A 9,463-nucleotide genomic window follows, 5' to 3' on the forward strand; every position below is an offset into this window, starting at 1 on the left:
ACAAATAGGAAACTAGCCAAAACATATATCAATCCTATTGACTAACATTGAATTGGAGCTCAAAGGTTTTCACTTCAGCCACTGTCCAAAAAATGACAAAAAGAATAAGCAATTAAGCAATCAGAATTAAGAAGATTTCAATGCATTAAAAATTTATCCCCAAATTGAGCCCAAACTCTAAAGCCTACACTGTAATCGATGTAATGGTCTTCTTTGAGCTCATTACTGTCTTTAGTATCATGTTTATTGACTAATCTGTGTGCTTTAAATGAAATCCAACAAGAGAATTCATATATATAGGTATGTATGCATACAGGGAAAAAAAAAAAACCAAAAAAACAAAACAAAAGGAAGAGAACTCATATTGGAGAAAGATGAACTTCCTTCTCTCTAGCAAAATCCCTAAAAAAACTCTTTACTTATTTTATAAGTAGCATACGCAAGCTGATTTGCATTTAGTTTCAAGCAAATAAAACAATGTCTAATCTAAATCCACATCCAAGAATATTTATATGTGAAAATTTGTTAAAACATTAAGGGTCCACTAGAATTTAAAGAAAATTGTTAGGAAAAAAAACACATAACAACAATTTTTCAAACTTAGACACCCAAAAGAAAAAGAATAAAAAAATAAAAATAAGAAACCTCTTTCAAGCTAAATTTTAAACAACTACATTCCTTAATCAACATGGTTGGGAAATCTTTCTTCTCTTAACTTGCTATATCTCAATAAACCCACTTTTAAGACACCAATACCAAAAAACAAAAAAGGAAACAAAGAAAATGAATAATCTAGCATCTTCAAAGTAAACATTCCCAAGTTTTGTTAAAAAAAATTAATATGGGAGTAGAAGAATACTATTCATAAGAAAAAATATGATTTCATAACGTGTCACAGATTTTTCGGTTCCATTGGTGAAAGGAAAATAGATCCCAGAGCCATAGCACTACAAACTGGGTGCATAGATTGTCATGTGCCCTATATGGCTTTAAATTGTTGTGGCTAAAAAAGGCCACAAGTAGTCCTATAATGTCAACATAACAAACATGTCGGTTATAATAAGATTTGAAAATGCCATTTTCACCCGTTTTTAACTCAAAACACAATGAAGGGTCTTAGGTTTGATTTCACTGTGAGTGGTTGCTAGCTCACCCCAATCAAAAGCAATCAATAAATTTATAGATAAAGAGCAAAGAAAAAAACTGCACCTCCTTTTGCAAGAGTAAAAACATAAAAAATTTTAAAAAAAAAATTTAAAAGAAAAAAGAAGGTATTGACGAAGCCAGCCTTCAAAATTTTGCAATCAATTTACTGGTATTGCTGCCAATGAGACCTTATTTGGCATTAACAAATAAACGTAGTACTTGGAACCTCATTGACTAAATATATCTTCGAAAGAATAAAAATAGCTTATGTTGAAACGTGACTGATCATGTAATATTATTGCAGACAAATGGAACAGAGATATTCAAAACCCAGACTCAAATAACTGAGAAATCAAAACCCAGATCCATGAGAAATCAACCAAAGAACAGAGAAATCAAAACAACCCATACCCATGAGAAATCAACCCAAAGAACAGCAAAATCATAACCAACCCATACCCATGAGAAATCAAAACCCAAAACACAAACCACAATCCAAAACTACAGAAATCAAATAGCACAAATAAGTCCACAAACCCAAGATTTATGAGACAAAAAGAGATAGAACGCTAAAAAATAAAATAAAATAAAATAAAAGAAAAGAAACTGTAACTATGGCAAGCCTATATTCTTGCAAACCCATTTTCACAACCTCTGCAATACGAAACAGTAAACCCAAAATCCCAAATCAAAAACATACAAACAGAACACACACTACACTCATTCACATCTATAAATTTTTAATGCATAGAGAAAGCTTCTTAATTCTGATTGCTAATTCTTTTTGTTTTTTTTTTTGGGGACAGTGGCTGAAGAGAAAACCTGTGAGCTCCAATTCAATGTTAGTCAATAGGATTATATGTTTGGTTAGTTTCCTATTTTTTATTTGAAAGTTTTTATTTATTTATTTATTTATCAATTGTGAATGGCTGGCGCATGGATTTAGATTTGGTTGTTTCATATTTTGTGTGCAAAAAATGGCATGAATAAGGGAATTTTTACTGAAATTTACAAATTTAAAAATTAAAATTAGTTTGATCTCAATCATATATAAAATTTTTGTATATGGTCTGTTTGTGTATTTGGTAGTTATTTTGGACTATGGTTATCTCTTGGTTTTTTGGCTTTCGCAAATGCAAATATGCTCAACTTCACATTTTTTTTCTCCAAATCTGCATGCACCCTGCACTCCAAGGTACAGATTTTACTTGTTTTTCGTGATTGGATTTAATTTTATATGTTTGTTCTATTTATGTTTATTTGATTTTTGCACATATTATTTTAGCTTCACTTCATGATTGTGTCAGTTACTTTAGCTTCATTGTCTTATTTCAACAGATCCAAATTATTTGTTTGCTTTTTGTTTCAATTTTTATTTATATTTTATTTTGAGTTTTGAGTTTTATGTGGTAGTTTATGTCATAGTTGGAATTACAGCGTATGGGCATGTTATTACTCAGTATGGCTTCTTCATTGTCTTTTTGGTCTTCTTGAATCTTTGGTGTCCTTGACCTTCAATCTCCCTCTATTTTTCGTTTTTATGTTTCAGTATCACTCTTGAAGAATTGTGCATCCGACCTACAACAATGCAAGGCTTCATCATCCTCTCTCATTTTTGCTAATTGATTACACCGGTATGATTTGTAGTCCTTCAATAGATATTACTCTAAGTTTGTGCATGGGTTTCTGTCTAATGATATCATTTATGGGTTTCGGTATGAGATTGGGAGATGGAGGCAAAGGAGTAGATGATAAAAGCGGAACTGGTTGTGGTTTTGGTATTATTCTCTCTAAAATTTCTAATCTGATTTTTGGTTCATCCCTACAAAATTTCTGGCCTGAATTCGTTCATCACAGCTGCTCAAGGGCATTGGGTCATGGAAACCTCAGGTTTGCTCAATTTTTAACCTTAAACACAAGATTTACATTACATTTGATATGTTTAGTTGCTCGTAACCATCTTGGTTTTGATTTCTGTCAAATAGCAAGCATTATGATTTTGAACTTCCTTAACAACAACCTTTGTGTTGTAATTTTAAAAGACTGGGTCATGATTACTCTGTTTTGCCCATGCTTGTTTCATTGGTGAATGTGGAGTTCAAGATTCTTTGTAAGTGTTTTAATTTCTTTCGTAGTCATTATAGGCTTAATTTTTCTTATCATGCACTTTGTTTTATATAATTTTTGCGTTTTGTTAGTTTTCAGGCAGCAACAATACAATGTCCCGTAAACAAAAATGGGACTGGATTTTTCGGTTTCCCACTTCAAGAGAGAGTTTTTTATAATTGGAAAAGAATTGTTGACAAATTTTTGTTAAGATATAAAATTTTTGTATTGCTCTCTTTTCTCTGTTCGGGTTAGGGTTAGCGTTTTTTATTTGATTCACATCATTTTCTCTCTCTCTCAAACATATCATTACAGTTTGAGAACCAACAATATTACAACTATCCAACTAATCATATGTAGGAATTAGAGTTTTCAAATGCAATTATTTGTGGGACATTGTACTGTTGGTGCCTGAAAACTAACAACATGCAAAAATTATATAAAACAAAGTGCATGATCAGAAAATCTCAGCCTATAATGAATATGAAAGAAATTAAATCACTTACAAAGAATCTTGAACTCCATATCCATCAATGAAACAAGCATGTGTAGAACAGAGTAATCATGATCCAATCTTTTAAAAATAACGCACAAAGGTGCTGTTAAGGAAGTTGAAAACTATAATGCTTGCTATTTGACAAAAATCAAATCCACGATGGTTCTGAGCAAATAAACATATCAAATGTAATGTGAATCTTGTGTTTAAGGTTAAAAATTTAGCAAACCTGAAGTTTCCATGACCCAATGCCCTTGAGCAGCTGTGAACGATGAATTCAGGCCTGAAATTTTGTAGGGATTAATCAAAAATCAAATTAGAAATTTGTAGAGAGTAAAGAATACCAAAACCACAACTAATTCTGCTTTTATCATCTACTCCGCTGCCTCCATCTCCCAATCTCATACCAAAACCCATAAATGATATCATTAGACAAAAACCCACGCGCAGAGTCAGAGTAATATTTACTGAAGGACTACGAACCATACCTGTGTAATCGATTAGTGGAGAAGAGCGAGGATGATGAAGTCTTTGATTGTTGTAGGGTGGATGCTTGATCGTTCAGCACATATACTGAAACATAGAAATGAAAAATAGAGGGAGATTCAAGGTCAAAGACACCAGAGATTGAAGAAGAACAAAAAGATGATGTAGATGCCCATACACTGTGATTCCAAATAGCACATTGACTACTACATAAAACTCAAAACCCAAAATAAAAAATAAATAGAAATTGAAACAAAAAGCAAACACACATAATTTGGATATGTTCAAATAAGACAATGAAGCTAAAGTAACAGACACATATACGAAGCGAAGCTAAAATAACATCTGCAAAATCCAATAAACTTAAATTGAACAAACCTATAAAATTAAATCCAATCACAAAAAAGAAGTAAAATCTGTACCTTGGAGTGCAGGGTGCATGCAGATTTGTAGAAAAAAATGTGAAGTTGTCATATTTGCATTTGCGAAAGTCAAAAACCAAGAAATAACCAAAGTCCAAAATAACTACCAAATACAAAAACAGACCACATACGAACATTTTATATATGATTGAGATCAAATTAATTTGCATTTTAAAATTTGCAAATTTCAGTAAAAATTCCTTATTCATGCCATTTTTTGCATACAAAATGTGAAACAACAAAATCTAAACCCATGCATAAGACACAGAATTGAATGAGGGCTCATTTTTGTTGTCTCACTTTGCATGGAGTTTCATTTGTGAGATTACAACTAAATCAGGGTACAATACACCCAAATTGCTCTATTAAAATGTGTAACCCATTTTACTTTAATGAAAACAATACCATCATAATCTATTAAAATGTGTAACCCGTCTATGTAGATCTTATTGTACTTAATGCTGCCATGCTTATTGTACTTAATGCTGCCATGCAATTAAGAAGACAGTATTTCTATGTTAGCAATTTCCAGCTTAATGCTGCCATGCAATTAAGAAGACAGTATTTCTCTGTTAACAATTTCCAGAAATCAAACAAGTCTTGGGAACCTGCACATAGATGAAACAAAAAGTATTAAGCACATACGTTGTAACAAGCCAAACAAAATATGAGTAAAAGAAGACAGAGGTAAGAATGACTTCAGTGATAGTAACCTAAATAATAAAAACTGCTCAAACTGTCCAAATTCACAAATAAGACTGAGAAGCTACAGCATCATGATAATCACAGAATGTAGCACGGCCAGTTGGAATGTCAGGGCTGGGAAAGCTCTAAACAGAATGGATCTATAAAAGTAGGCAGGCAATAGCTGCACTAGAAATAGAATACAAAGCATTTATGTATAAATAAGACTGACATAAGAAAGAAAAAAAAAATTAAAGGATGAATTATATGGTAAGCAGATTGTTGGAACCAAAGCAACAACTGTAGAAATTTATAGAAACACCAACCAAAAATTTGTGTTAGTAGCAGGCTCCAAAAACTACAGGTAATGAAAAGCACAACATAAGAAAGATAAGATAAGAGATGTACCTAAGAGAAATACAGTACCAGGACCAAAGGCTTGATGCAGTCAAAGAACCTGTCAAGGTTAGTAGCAGGCTCCAAAGACAAAAAAGCCAACATGTGGTATGAAACACCATAATAAATATAAATAGAACCTCCGGGGGGTTCAAGTCTCCTAGCCAGCATTTTGGGGCTACTGCCAAGGGTATTTCTCCCTATAAAATTACCAAGTGTGTGTAATCTCCTGTCTCACACACCTAGTCAGGTGCACAAACAGCCCTGGACACTCCTCTTAGTCACTCACACCAAAAAAAAAAAAAAAAAAAAAAAAGACAGAAGAAGAAAATACCCTAACCTATCTCGATCGACCTCAAAAAACCTCTCGGACTACTCAATCTCACCTCCATCCACCTTCCTCCGATTCCCCTTCCTTCAACTCGATCCCCCTTCCTCCGATTCCCTCTCGATTCCCCTTCCTCTGCACTCGATCCCCCTTCCTCCGATTCCCCTTCCTCTCAACTCGATCTCAAACTCCGTCCCTCTCTTCCACCCTCTCCGAATCGCCGTCATCCTTCCGGTCTTCCATCCGCTCTCCATCCCCTTCTCATGGATCCGTAACACACACACACACACCTCCCAACTCGCAATCTCACTGAAGACACTGTGCAAGGCCGATTACGAGTAAGTTTTTAAATTTTTTGATTTGCTTTGTGTTTTAGGGTCCCCATTTTTCGTTTACGGTTTAGATTTTAGGTTTACGGTTTCGATTTTCGATCTAGGGTTTCGATTTTGGGTTTAAATGTTCAATTTTCCCAATTAATTTCGTTCTAGATTTGGATTCAAAAATTAGGGCTAAGGAATCTCTCTGATTCTCTCTGATTTTGTTGCAGGGTTGTTGGAGGAGCCGGTGATATCAAGCTTAGTAAAGATGGCGACAGTCTTTTGAAAGAAATGGTGACTTCTCTCTCTCTCTCTCTCTCTCTCTCTCTCTCTCTCTCTCGCTCTGTTTGATTGACCTAGTAACCATCTGATCTGCCAGACTCGCATTATGGTATCAAGTAAAGCTTTAAATGTAAAATTTTAGATTTTTTTTTTTTGGGGTGGGGGGCGATCTAAAGCTTTGAATGTTCTTTAGGGAAGTTGTGTAATTTAATTTATTACAACTTTTAAGTATTTGTTCTTTGATTGCTTTAACACCTCAACACCTCATTTTAGTCCTTAATCGTGTTCAGGGCGTCAGTTAGGGTTTGTAGAGAGAAAAGAAATAGTGAGCAAGAATTCTGGGCATTTTGTTTAACGTGTGTACTGTGTATGTGCTGTATATTGATCAACCTTTGCATCAAAATTGAGAAAATCATTGACATTCAACACTGTTGGAAGAACAGAAACTTGAGAGTAGATTTGGAATGGGAGAGTAAATGTGGGAAATTGTTTCATGCTTCATTCCCACCAAAAATGCTCACAATGTTTTTCCTGTGGTGATCGTACTATGTATTCCCTTTTGAGGTGTTTATTAGGCATTTGATATTTGACAAATAATGTTGCTTGCAGCTGATTACAAGAATGAAACCGAAGTTGTAGGAGCATTTCAATCCGGACTTGTGAAGAGAGAGGATCTTTTTATTACTACAAAGGTTAGTTTATCTGCGAATTAATGACCTTTATTTCTGTAGTGGTAACACTCAAGTTTTTCAGATAATGACAAATTCTTTCATTAATTCACATAAATTGAGCTTTGGAATTCATTTCTATGGTTATGTTTTTGAGGCCTATAAAGACAGTCTGAAGAAGCTTCAGCTAGATTATCTGGATCTGTATCTTGTTCACTTCCCTGTAGCTACCAAGCATATTGGTAAATCCTGCCTGCTGGTTTCATTATTTTACCATTGCTATCTGTATTTTCTATTGTTTACTGTGAAGTTGGGTGTACAGTTTCAACTTGTGGGCTGCATAACTTGAAATATCTAGTTCACTTGTCTGAATTCTTGGTTGGTTTTTAATTTCTTCAAATTAGATTTGTTTATAATTGGAGTTTTTGTTCACATTAATTCTCAGTAGTCATATGTGGGATTTTGAATGAAATTTCACATTTTTTAGTGTTATATGCGGCTGAGAGGTGGGAATGTTGCATTTTCCTTACCTGTGTATCCCTTTTTCTCTTCCAATTTTTCAAATTCTCATCTTGTTATTGCAATCACATGTTGCTTTGTGTAGAATTTTGATTGAAAGTTTCCTTCTTCTTTNCACAAAAAAAAAAAAAAAAAAAAAACTTATAAGATCCACCGATATATAAAGTACACATTACCTAATAATTGTTTGGAGAAATCAAAGTAAAAAGCTGCTACAATAAACAAAACCAAACCTGAAGTAACACAACACATAAGCCCCAATGATCGGGGTCATTCAGGGAAAAGTCCATAATTTCCTGAGCAATGGGACTCAGTACTGGAAATATTCCATCAACAAAAACAGATCCATATTTCCATCCTCGTCCTCTTAAAGAAACTCCTATACAAAGACGAAGAATCAAATACTTGAAGACCTTAATACTTCAACACATATCATGAATCAAATAAAGACGAGTTCATATTACAAAGAACCCACTTCCTCTTTGCTAGAAACTATGACACAATGCACACCAACATAAGCTCAACATATTACAAAGAAAAATTATAGTATATAATAAAGAAAAGTTTTTTTTTTTAATCTGTAGCTGCCTATCTGATAAGTTTACCAAGATAAATTGGATGCTTGATTTTTGAAGAATCAAGACTAAGTTCAAAATCATGACTGTTATCATACAATCAAGAACCAAGCCAGGGAAGTCAGGTTCTCTCCACAACTTATGCAGTAAGTAAATGTTAAACAAGCAGCTGTCCAGTAGAAGTAATGAACATACACAAACACACATGCTTGCCCGCAGAAGCATTAATTGATTGCATATTGACACATGCACAGAAGTATTAACTAGTTGCAAATCGACACATGCACATGAGCACCATACGGTGCCACATTGCCCATACTTTTAGCCTAGCAAACAGCTCAGAAAAATTTCGCCATATAACCATAAAACAAAATATTGCAAAGAACGAGGATATCATATTCAATATTCATAACCAGACATTGCATTTACGAACTCTTTATGACTCACTCAGGAATCCGAACCTTATTTCTCTCGATCTCTCTCTCAATAGCTCTCTGTTTTCTCTGCCAAACACTCTCATCTCACTCCAATCTTGCTACTCAAGGTTTTTTCAAGCTTCCTCAAGTTTTTCTTCACTAGGTGAGCTTTCTATCTCTTCATTCTTCATGCATTTCATGATTTGAAACCTAGGTTTTGGGGTTTTTGAAAAATTTTGGGGTTTTCAAAATTGATGAGTTTTCTTGTAATTTTGGGTTGAGTTTTCATTTAAATGTGTTAAAAACCTCATACATTGCATCACATTTGCATTATGATGGTATTTTCGTGCATTTAGATGTGTGCACTACAAAAAACGCGGTTTTTAGCCGCGTTTTGTAGCCGCGTTTTTGTAAAACGCGGCTACAGTATGGATTTTTAGCCGGGTTTTAAAAACGCGGCTCCAGCCTAGACTTCGAGCCGCGTTTTCCAAAAACGCGGCTCCAGGTTAGCCCTTGAGCCGCGTTTACTAAACCCGGCTACAGCCCTCCCTGGAGCCGCGTTTTTGCAGGGTGAAGCTGCGTTTTGGTTTTTTTTTTTTTTTTTTTTCTTTTTCAAGTCTGT

At 34.3% G+C, this 9,463-nt stretch overlaps 1 long non-coding RNA gene across 2 annotated transcripts; it reads left to right on the top strand.

Moving 5' to 3' along the window:
• The first annotated feature begins 6,357 nt into the window (after positions 1 to 6,357).
• LOC136064273 (uncharacterized) lies at positions 6,358 to 7,581 on the top strand. Of its 2 annotated transcripts, XR_010625928.1 has the most exons (4): positions 6,358 to 6,402; positions 6,612 to 6,675; positions 7,273 to 7,355; positions 7,455 to 7,581. It is a non-coding gene; the product is annotated as an uncharacterized LOC136064273 (long non-coding RNA). The 2 variants fall into 2 exon arrangements; XR_010625924.1 differs by lacking the exon at positions 6,358 to 6,402 and having other exon boundaries at positions 6,415 to 6,675.
• Positions 7,582 to 9,463: the final 1,882 nt, after the last annotated feature.

Source organism: Quercus suber, unplaced genomic scaffold (genome assembly GCF_002906115.3).
Source record: "Quercus suber isolate HL8 unplaced genomic scaffold, Cork oak 2.0 scaffold_2, whole genome shotgun sequence".
NCBI classification, from domain to species: Eukaryota; Viridiplantae; Streptophyta; class Magnoliopsida; order Fagales; family Fagaceae; genus Quercus; species Quercus suber.